Consider the following 9860-nt stretch of genomic DNA (forward strand, 5'->3'; position numbering starts at 1 on the left):
GATCAGCCTGAGGCCAGTGGACAGCCCATTCCAGAGGGTCGGCGCTCCCACAGAGAACACCCTCCCCCTGGGGGCAGCCAGCCAACATTGTCTGGCTGACGGCACCCTGAGGAGGCCCGCTCTGTGTGAGCGCACTGGACGATGGGAGGATGGCAGGAGATGATCCTGCAGATACCCCAGGCCTAAGCCATGTAGGGCTTTATAGGTGAGCACCAGCACCTTGAAACGAACCCAAAGAACCACCAGTAGCCAGTGCAGCTCGCACAGGAGAGGTGTCACACGGGAGTACCGAGAAGCCCCCATAACAACCCGTGCGGCCGCATTCTGGACTAGCTGTAGCCTCCGGGTGCATCCCAAGGGCAGCCCCATGTAGAGGGCGTTACAGTAGTCCAACTGAGAAGTAACAAGGGCATAGGTGACCGTGGCAAGGGCATCCCAATCTAGGAAAGGGCGCAACTGGTGCACCAGGTGTACCTGTGCGAAGGCCCCCCTGGTCACGGCCGTCAAATGATCTTCTAAAGATAGCTGTGAATCCAGGAAGATCCCCAGATTGCAGACCCTTTCTGAGGAAGTAAGGACCTCCCCTCCCATCACAAGTGATGGGGCCACTAGATCACGAGATGCCGGTATCCACAGCCACTCAGTCTTGGATGGGTTGAGTCTGAGTCTGTTTCTTCCCATCCAGGCCCATACCGCTTCCAGGCAGATATTGTTTGCCCGTGTATTGTTGAGGTTGAAGCTGAAGTAGTCATTGACAGGTAGGACGTTGTAGCAGACAATTTTGTGTACTATGCTTAAGTCAGACCATAGGCAGCGTAGTTCCAGGTTGTCTAAGCCCAAAATTCCAAGCCTGGTGGCATAAGGGATTCTATTGTGAGCAGAGGAGTGGAGGACTCTTCTCGTGAAATACCTCTGGACCCGCTCAATTGTATTAATGTCTGATATAAAATGTGGATTCCAGGCAGACGAGCTGTATTCAAGAATTGGCTTGGCAAAGGTTTTGTATGCCCTAGCTAGCAGTACAATGTTACCAGAGAAGAAGCTTCGCAAGATTAGGTTAACAATTCTTAATGCCTTTTTGGCAATGCTGTTACAGTGAGCTCTGGGGCTTAGATCGTTTGAGATGAGTACTCCAAAGTCCTTGACAGAATGAGGGTCGTCTATGAGGTCGTATCTGCCCAGCTTGTATTTGGTGTTCTGATTTTTGTTGCCAATGTGTAGGACAGAGCTTTTGACCTCAGATAGCAGGATTATTATTTCTACATCAAGGAATGGAGTCATCACTCAAACATTTCTCGAGATTTCTGGTCGGTCCTATCAGGGAGAAGTCTCGGAGAGGCAGAGGAGTCAAGAGGAAGGCAAAAGAGCCACAAGCTTCAGGTTTCTGGGTTCTCTACTCTCCCAGAATTTGAAATGGACATCTAACATTAGAGCCATTATTAAAAAGGCATAACAAAGAATGTTCTTCCTTTGTCAACTCAGGAAGTTGAGACTGCCCAAGCATCTGCTGATACAGTTCTACAGAGACATTATTGAGCTTGTCAGTTGTACTTCTATAACTGTCTGGTTTGGTACAGCAACCAAACAGGACAGGAACAGACTTTGATGGGTAGTTAGGATTGTGGAAAAAACCTAGGACCTGTGTAATACCATTCTATTCTGTTCTGTTCTGTTCTGTTCTGTTCTGTTAATTCTAATTCTAATTCTAATTCTATTCTGTTCTGTTCTGTTCTGTTCTGTTTTGTTCTGTTTGTTCTGTTCTGTTAATTCTAATTCTAATTCTGTTCTGTTCTGTTCTGTCCTGTTAATTCTAATACTAATTCTATTCTGTTCTGTTCTGTTCATTCTAATTCTGTTCTGTTCTGTTCTGTTAATTCTAATTCTAATTCTATTCTGTTCTGCTCTGTTAATTCTAATTCTAATTCTAATTCTATTCTATTCTATTCTATTCTATTCTATTCTGTTCTGTTCTGTTCTGTTCTGTTCTGTTCTGTTCTGTTCTGTTCTGTTTTGTTCTGTTTGTTCTGTTCTGTTAATTCTAATTCTGTTCTGTTCTGTTCTGTTCTGTTGGATCTGTTCTGTTCTGTTGGATCCTGCTGGTTTAACAACTGGTTCGGTGATCGCACGCTTCACGCACACTGCGCTCACATGCACATTTTTTTTGAAAACTTACCTTCTGCATTACTGCTGGGGAGTAACACAGCTGAGGTGCAGCAATCAGCTCTACTGTGTGAATCAACTGAGAAGATATAGGTCAGTAAAGCCCAGGGGCAGGAGGGTGAGCCCATCTGATCATTGTAGTGAATTGGTTCGCTCCCAGCTGATTATCAGAACTACCAGTTCGCCTGAACTGATCCGAATCGGTAGAATCCCACCCCTGATTCTATTCTATTCTATTCTATTCTATTCTATTCTATTCTATTCTATTCTATTCTATTCTATTCTATTCTATTCTATTCTATTCTATTCCTATTCCTATTCCTATTCCTATTCCTATTCCTATTCCTATTCCTATTCCTATTCCTATTCCTCTGCCTAATGCTACTCTACCCTACCCTACCCTACCCTACCCTACCCTACCCTACCCTACCCTACCCTACCCTACCTTACCCTACCCTACCCTACTCTACTCTACTCTACTCTACTCTACTCTATTATTCTTTATTCCTGTTTTATAATATCCCCCTTAAGAGAACTTTGCTGGTATCTGATTGTGGTTCTACTGCCCTCTTGTGGGGAGAAGGAAGCAAGGTTTAGGTGAATAAACATATTTTGATTACATCCATCAAAATTAATCCCCAACATTTCCTAGCAGGGTGAACTTTGCAAAGAATCATGTGATTGTAAGGTTCAGCCTCACATCCAGATGAGCACCACACATATGCATGCCCTGAAAAACACATTCACAATCTTGCCGTCTCATCCTCAGTCTATGGTGGAGATATTTTAAAATCTGTAGCTGTTGCAGTTTTAAAGAACTATCTTCTGCTTTCTTCCTGGAATATTTTGGTCATTCCTTGCCAATGAAGTTGATGATATGATGCTGGGTGGCCGATATCCATGTCTTTGGGGCCAGTTTAGGCTTTTGTATGCATTCTCCTTCTAGTTATTAACTAGAACTAAGGAGAACTTTCCTGACAGTTAGAACAATTATTCAGTGGAATGACTTGCCTCCAGAAGTTGTGGGTGCTCCAATACTGGAAGTTTTTAAGAAGAGATTGCATAACCATTAGGGTTTCCTGTCAAAGCAGGCATTTGGACTAGAAGACCTCCAAGGTCCCTTCCAACTCTGTTATTCTATTCTATTCTATTCTATTCTATTCTATTCTATTCTATTCTATTCTATTCTATTCTATTCTATTCTATTCTATTCTATTCTATTCTATTCTACTCTACCCTACTCTACCCTACCCTACCCTACCCTACCCTACCCTACCTTACCCTACCATAATATCATATCATATCATATCATATCATATCGTATCGTATCGTATCGTATCGTATCGTATCATATCGTATCATATCATATCATTACACAATCTACTTTAGGAGACTGCCAATCACAAGCACACCACTAAACTCGATGCCAGGACTGTAATTCCTTAAGATTGGGGACAAGGTGGAGTGGGATCATTTTGTCCAATCCCACATTGTTTCTCTTACTTGTAGAGAAATGATGTGTAAGAGAAGTAAGAGAAATGGTGTGGGATTGGACAAAATGATCCCACCCGCCTTGTCCCCAAACTAAGCTGCCTCCAAGTGCTGCAGACCACAATTACTCATTCTATCACTCTTAGTCCCTCTCAGATCCAGTTAAGGATGAACTTCCTTGTTACCACTTGTTACCATTTCTCCCATGCTTGGTGGGATTCTTCGTAGAACCAGGTTTCACATGTTAAGAATAACACAGATTGTCAGTCATCTCTACAGCTGAGGTCACCAGCTTTTCTATCCCCAAAAGCTTGATTGTCAGACCCAGGAAATCAGGAGTCCAGGCAATTAAAATAAATAGGGGTCTATTGTATGTTAATGCTCTCTACAAGAATCTGAACTACTAATGGTCAAAGCAAATTTGTGGTACTGTGTTTCCCCAAAAATAAGACCTATCCTGAAAATAAGCTGTGGCATGTTTTTATGTGTTTGTGCCTAATATAAGCCCTACCCCCCCACCAAAAAATAATCCCTACTTAAGAGCCTGTGCAGCCATTCCATCTGGTTGCTCGTGGTGTCGCTGATGCAAGATGAGGTGAGGTGGGGGGGTTACCAGCTTACCTCAGGGCCACCACAGCCAGGCTATCCATGCCCCGACAACTGTTTCATGGCAGCAGCATGAGCAGCCATCAGCCCACTTCTTCTGCTTGCAGGAGGCCAAGTTGTTCTGGTGCCGCCACTGTGAGGTAAGGCAGGTGTCGGGGCATGGGTGGCCTGGCTGTGGGAGACAGCCAAATAAGCCAGTGCAGGGTGCATGGGGTAGCTCCATCCCCCCTCGCCTTGTGGCTGTGGCACCACTGCATTGCTTGGCCTCCTGCTCCATTGCAGCCAAGAGCAAGCAGAAAAAGTGGATCGGTGGCCACATGGAGTCCTGCTGGATGGCAATGCCGGAGCCACCACTCTGAAGTGAGGCAGGTGTTGGGGTGTGGGTGGCCTGGCTGAGGGGGCCCTGAGGTAAGCTGTGTGGGGAACTTGGGGCAACTTCACTCCCCATCTTATGGCGGCACCACTGGCACACCACATGGCCACCTGCCCTGCCATGAGCAAGCAAAAGAAGTGATCCTCCCATACATGAAAAAAATATGACATCCCCTGAAAATAAGCCCTAGTACTTATTTTGGAGCCCAAAAGAAAATTAGACCAGGTCTTATATGGATAGGTAAGATCAATGGAATTCAAGGTGGGTTGGACTTAGATCTCTTGTGGGCATGAAGACTGATGACATGCTTGACCCCTCCTGTGGGTTTCGCTGATCATCTCCTCCATTGGCTTTCCAATCTTGTTCACACAAAATTGATGCTTCTTCTAACCCAGTTATTCTGCTTTCATCTCCACCAACTAGAGTAGAGGAACATGTGCACCAGAGTAGCACAGAGAAGGCAGACACCTATGAAACTTCAGAAGAACTGAGGTTTGAGTTGGGAGGTGTCTCCTTCCTACACCACTGTGTCTTGTACAGCACAAAAGTAGTTTCCTGAATGCTGAAGCTGAGCTCTAGAGCAACTCAGGTGGCTTTTCTTCCCATTCTCCAAATACTCTGCCACGAAGTGTTCCTTGGAGGTTCTTCCGAGGGAATCCACAGATAGGATTAGAGTTGGAGGGGCTCGAGGCAGCTGATGGTACCAAACATAGGGACGATACTGGCTGGAGTAGTTGCACTTCAGAGTGAAAGAACGTCCTTCTTGAACTTCCAGGTTTTCAGGGGTTTGGGTAACTTGGGCATCCAAGCTGCAGACTGAAGAAAGAAAGAAAAAGAGGGATGGGTTTACAGGTAGATGCTCCATTCTCACATGTTTATTGTCAGCATTCTGATGCTACCATAAAAAGACAAGGCTTGACTTTTCGCCTACTTATTTTCTCTGTAGATAATATCCCCTAGGAGATGGGATGGGAGGGGGGAACATTCCTATGGGGTGAGGTCAGAAGCTGGGGAGACTGACTTGGAAGATGGCCAATGAGAAGATGAGAACTGGGGAACGGAAAGGGAAGGGTTTGGGGGTCAGAGGGTTAGTATCGGCTACGACGAAGTCGGGGCCAGATCTGTCGTACTCAATAAATGGAATATTTCAGCAAAGATTAATTGTTTGGGAGTGCAATTTATTTGAGATGACATCGAAACCTGACAGATAGCCGATAGCCTAGTTTGTACTGCAAACTAGGGCATACAAAACCTTTGGCAGACCAATTCTCGAATACAGCTCATCTGCCTGGAATCCACACTGTATATCGGACATTAATACAATTGAGCGAGTCCAGAGGTATTTCACGAGAAGAGTCTCCACTCCTCTGCTCACAATAGAATACCTTATGCCACCAGGCTTGAAATTTTGGGCTTGGACAACTTAGAATTACGCCGCCTACGGTCTGACCTAAGCACAGTACACAAAATTGTCTGCTACAACATCCTACCTGTCAATGACTATTTCACCTTCACTCGCAATAATACACGGGCAAACAATAGATAAAAACTCAAGGTAAACCGCTCCAAACTCAATTGCAGAAAATATGACTTCAGCAACAGAGTGGTCAATGCCTGGAATGCGCTACATGACTCAGTTGTTACATCCTCAAACTCCCAAAACTTTAACCTTAAACTGTCCACCGTAGACCTCACCCCAATCCTAAGAGGTCTGTAAGGGGCGTGCATAAGTGCACCAGCGTCCTTTCGTCCCTGTCCTACTGTCCCCATTTATTTGTACTCATTTCCTGTGTTCATGTCCATGTTTATATATGTTTTCTCATACATGTTTGACAAATGAATAAAATAAAAAATAAATGCTCTTCCATTCTCCATCCTTTTCCATTCCCATTAGGGGAAAGAGGAAACTAAGAAATAATCGCAAGGTCTCCCTTATTCTTTGCCTTGCCATGGTTCGGATTAGGGCTAGGAACAGCTCTCATGTTCTTTCCAAGAGAGCCAGTTTGATCTAGTTATTAAAAAGTGAAAGGTTCTCCTCACACATATATGCTAGTCGTTCCTGACTCTAGGGGGAAGTGCTCATCTCCGTTTCAAAGAAGAAGAGTCAGCGCTGTCTGAAGACATCTCTGTGGTCATGTGGCCGGCATGACTAAATGCCAAAGGCACACGGAACGCTGTTACCGTCCCACCAAAGGTGGTCCCTATTTTTTCTACTTCCATTTTTTACGTGCTTTCGAACTGCTAGGTTGGCAGAAGCTGGGACAAGTAACAGGAGCTCACCCCATTATGTAGCACTAGGAATTCAAACCGCTGAACTACCGACCTTTCGATCAACAAGCTCTGTGTCTTAGTTACTGAGCCACCACATCCCTTGATCTAGTTATTAAGGAACAGAATTAGAAACTAGGAGATAGTGACTTCCAGTCCTCCTTTAGCATGGAATCTAACTGGGACACTTTTTGGATCACACCTCCCAGAATTATTGTTAGGAAGGAAATGGGAAGTAAAATATTATATCTATGCCTCCCCTGACTTGTACAAATTAAAGCTGAAATATAAATCTCATAATTCTTGGAATACTTTTACTTACACAGAATGAATAATCCAATGAGAAGTGTCCTCCACTGAGCTTTCCAAGTTCTTGAGAACATTCTAAAGATATTCATGCTTCGGCTGGAGTCTCAAACTGAGTCACTTTTTCTCTTTTCAAGGCTGCTGTTTGGTTTCTCCATCTAATGATAAAAGTAAAGAATTTGTGGTTAAAGAGGGAAGAAAAGAAAACACATGTTCAGCTGTAACGGACACCTCCCCCCTGTTCGGAATGAAAGTAAAATGAGTGCCATCTAGTGAGAAAACTACAAATAGTCATAATTTACATTGAAAGAGTGATTAAGAACATAACTGTTGCAGAAAGTCACTCACTAAAAAGAATGCAAATGACCAGCTTTTCTGTAAGGAGTATAAATTCTTCCGTTCCCCACCATCGAGTCAGAGCTGAAGAAGCTTCTTGGATAAGAAGCGAAACGTCTTCAAAGAAAAACGAAGGAAGTGCAGTTGCCTCTTGAAAAAAGCACCTTTGGGACAACCATGACCTGGACGGAATGGGACTATTAGTCTCTGATTTTTCATTCTCCTCGAGCGATTCTCCCCCAACTTATCTCCTCAGCTGGCACAGCTCCAGTCATTTGCTGTGGGGAATGGGCCACCGGCCTCTTCGTCCCAGATCCTTCGACACAGCCCATTCGCAGAAAGAGGATTCGTCCTGGCTGTTCCGTCCTCTGTGACAATTAGCCCCCAGCCAATTGGCTAGAGGGGCTGTAATAGAAATCCAGCCAAAGGAGAGAGGTGTAAAAGAATTTGCCAAAATGCCTGACCTCCTTCCTTCCTTCCTCTCTCTCTCTCCCTCCCCCCCACCAATACAGGGAGGAAGGTTGGTTTACTCGGAAGTAAGTCTCACTAAATTCAATGCTAGGATTTAAATCCAGCCAAAGGAGAGAGGTGTAAAAGAATTTGCCAAAATGCCTTCCTTCCTTCCTTCCTTCCTTCCTTCCTTCCTTCCTTCCTTCCTTCCTTCCTTCCTTCCTTCCTTCCTTCCTCTCTCTCTCTCTCTCTCTCTCTCCACCCCCAATCAATATAGGGACACTGTTACTGAGCAGAGACCAGGCTAATCAAGGTGGGATAAAATAAAATAAAGTTAGTTAGTTTAGTTAGTTAGTTTATTATATTTGGATACCGCCCTTCTCCCGAAGGACTCAGGGCGGTGAACAGCCATGATAAAAACAATGTACAAGAAAAATTAAAAGCTTATCAAAATAATTAAATCATTCGGCCAAATTTAAAACATCCAACTAAGATCATTTTAAAACCCCTATCAAAACCCAATTTAAAAACCTTTATCCTGTCAGACCAGCTTGCAGGAATAATAGGGTCTTCAGAGTGCACCGGAAGGCACGGAGGTCAGGGTTCCTTCGTATGTCCGGGGGCAGTTCATTCCATAGGGCTGGGGCCCCCACAGAGAAGGCTCTCCCCCTTGGGGTCGCCAGCTTACACTGTTTGGCTGATGGCACCCTGAGGAGGCCCTCTCTGTGGGAGCGTATTGGTCGGTGGGAGGCAATCGGTGGCAGAATGCGGTCCTGTAGATAACCAGGTCCTAAGGCATGGAGTGCTTTAAAGGTGGTAACCAACACCTTGAAGTGCATCCGGAAGACCACCGGGAGCCAGTGCAGCTCACGCAAGATGGGTGTTACATGGGAGCGACGAGTCGCCCCCATTATTACTCGTGCGGTTGCATTCTGGACCAGCTGGAGCCTCCGGGTGCTCCTCAAGGGGAGCCCCATGTAGAGAGCATTACAAAAGGAAGATGGACATTGTTTTTTGGAACTCCACCCCTCTAGAGGAGCCTCAAACATGGCTAGTTGCCATGTTATGCTGTTATGGTGGGTAGATGGATGGATGGATGGATGGATGGATGGATGGATGGAAGGAAGGAAGGAAGGAAGGAAGGAAGGAAGGAAGGAAGGAAGGAAAAATTCTCTTCTATTGGACCCTTCCAGACTTGGTTAACTAACTGGTTGAAGGAAGGGAGGGAGGGAGGAAGGCTTTTAGCCTGCTCAGTAAAAAATATCCCTGTATTGGTTGGGGGGGGGAGAGAGAGAGAGGAAGGAAGGAACTCAGGCATTTTGGCAAATTCTTTTACACCTCTCTCCTTTCACTGGATTTAAATCCTAGCATTGAATTTAGTGAGACTTACTTCCGAGTAAACCAACTTTCCTCCCTGTATTTTGGGGGGGGGGAGAGAGAGAGAGGAAGGAAGGAAGGCATTTTGGAAAATTCTTTTACACCTCTCTCCTTTGGCTGGATTTCTATTACACCCCCTCTAGCCAATTGGTTGGGGGCTAATTTATTTTTATTATTATTATTCATATTTCTATGCCGCCCGCTCTCCGAGGACTCTGGGCGGCTTACACCAAAGACAGTATACTAAATACCATATTGCCCCCAACAATCTGGGTCCTCCATTTTACCCACCTCAGAAGGATGGAAGGCTGAGTCAACCTTGAGCCGGTGAGATTTGATCCGCTGATCTGCTGAACTAGCAGTCAGCTGAAGTAGCTGCAGTACTGCACTCTAACCACTGCGCCACCTCAGCTAATTGTCACAGAGGACGGAACACCCAGGACGAACCCTCTTTCTGCGAATGGGCCGTGTCAAAGGATCTGGGAGGAAGAGG

Source organism: Pantherophis guttatus, chromosome 4 (genome assembly GCF_059756535.1).
Source record: "Pantherophis guttatus breed Tessera chromosome 4, ASM5975653v1, whole genome shotgun sequence".
NCBI lineage: Eukaryota > Metazoa > Chordata > Lepidosauria > Squamata > Colubridae > Pantherophis > Pantherophis guttatus.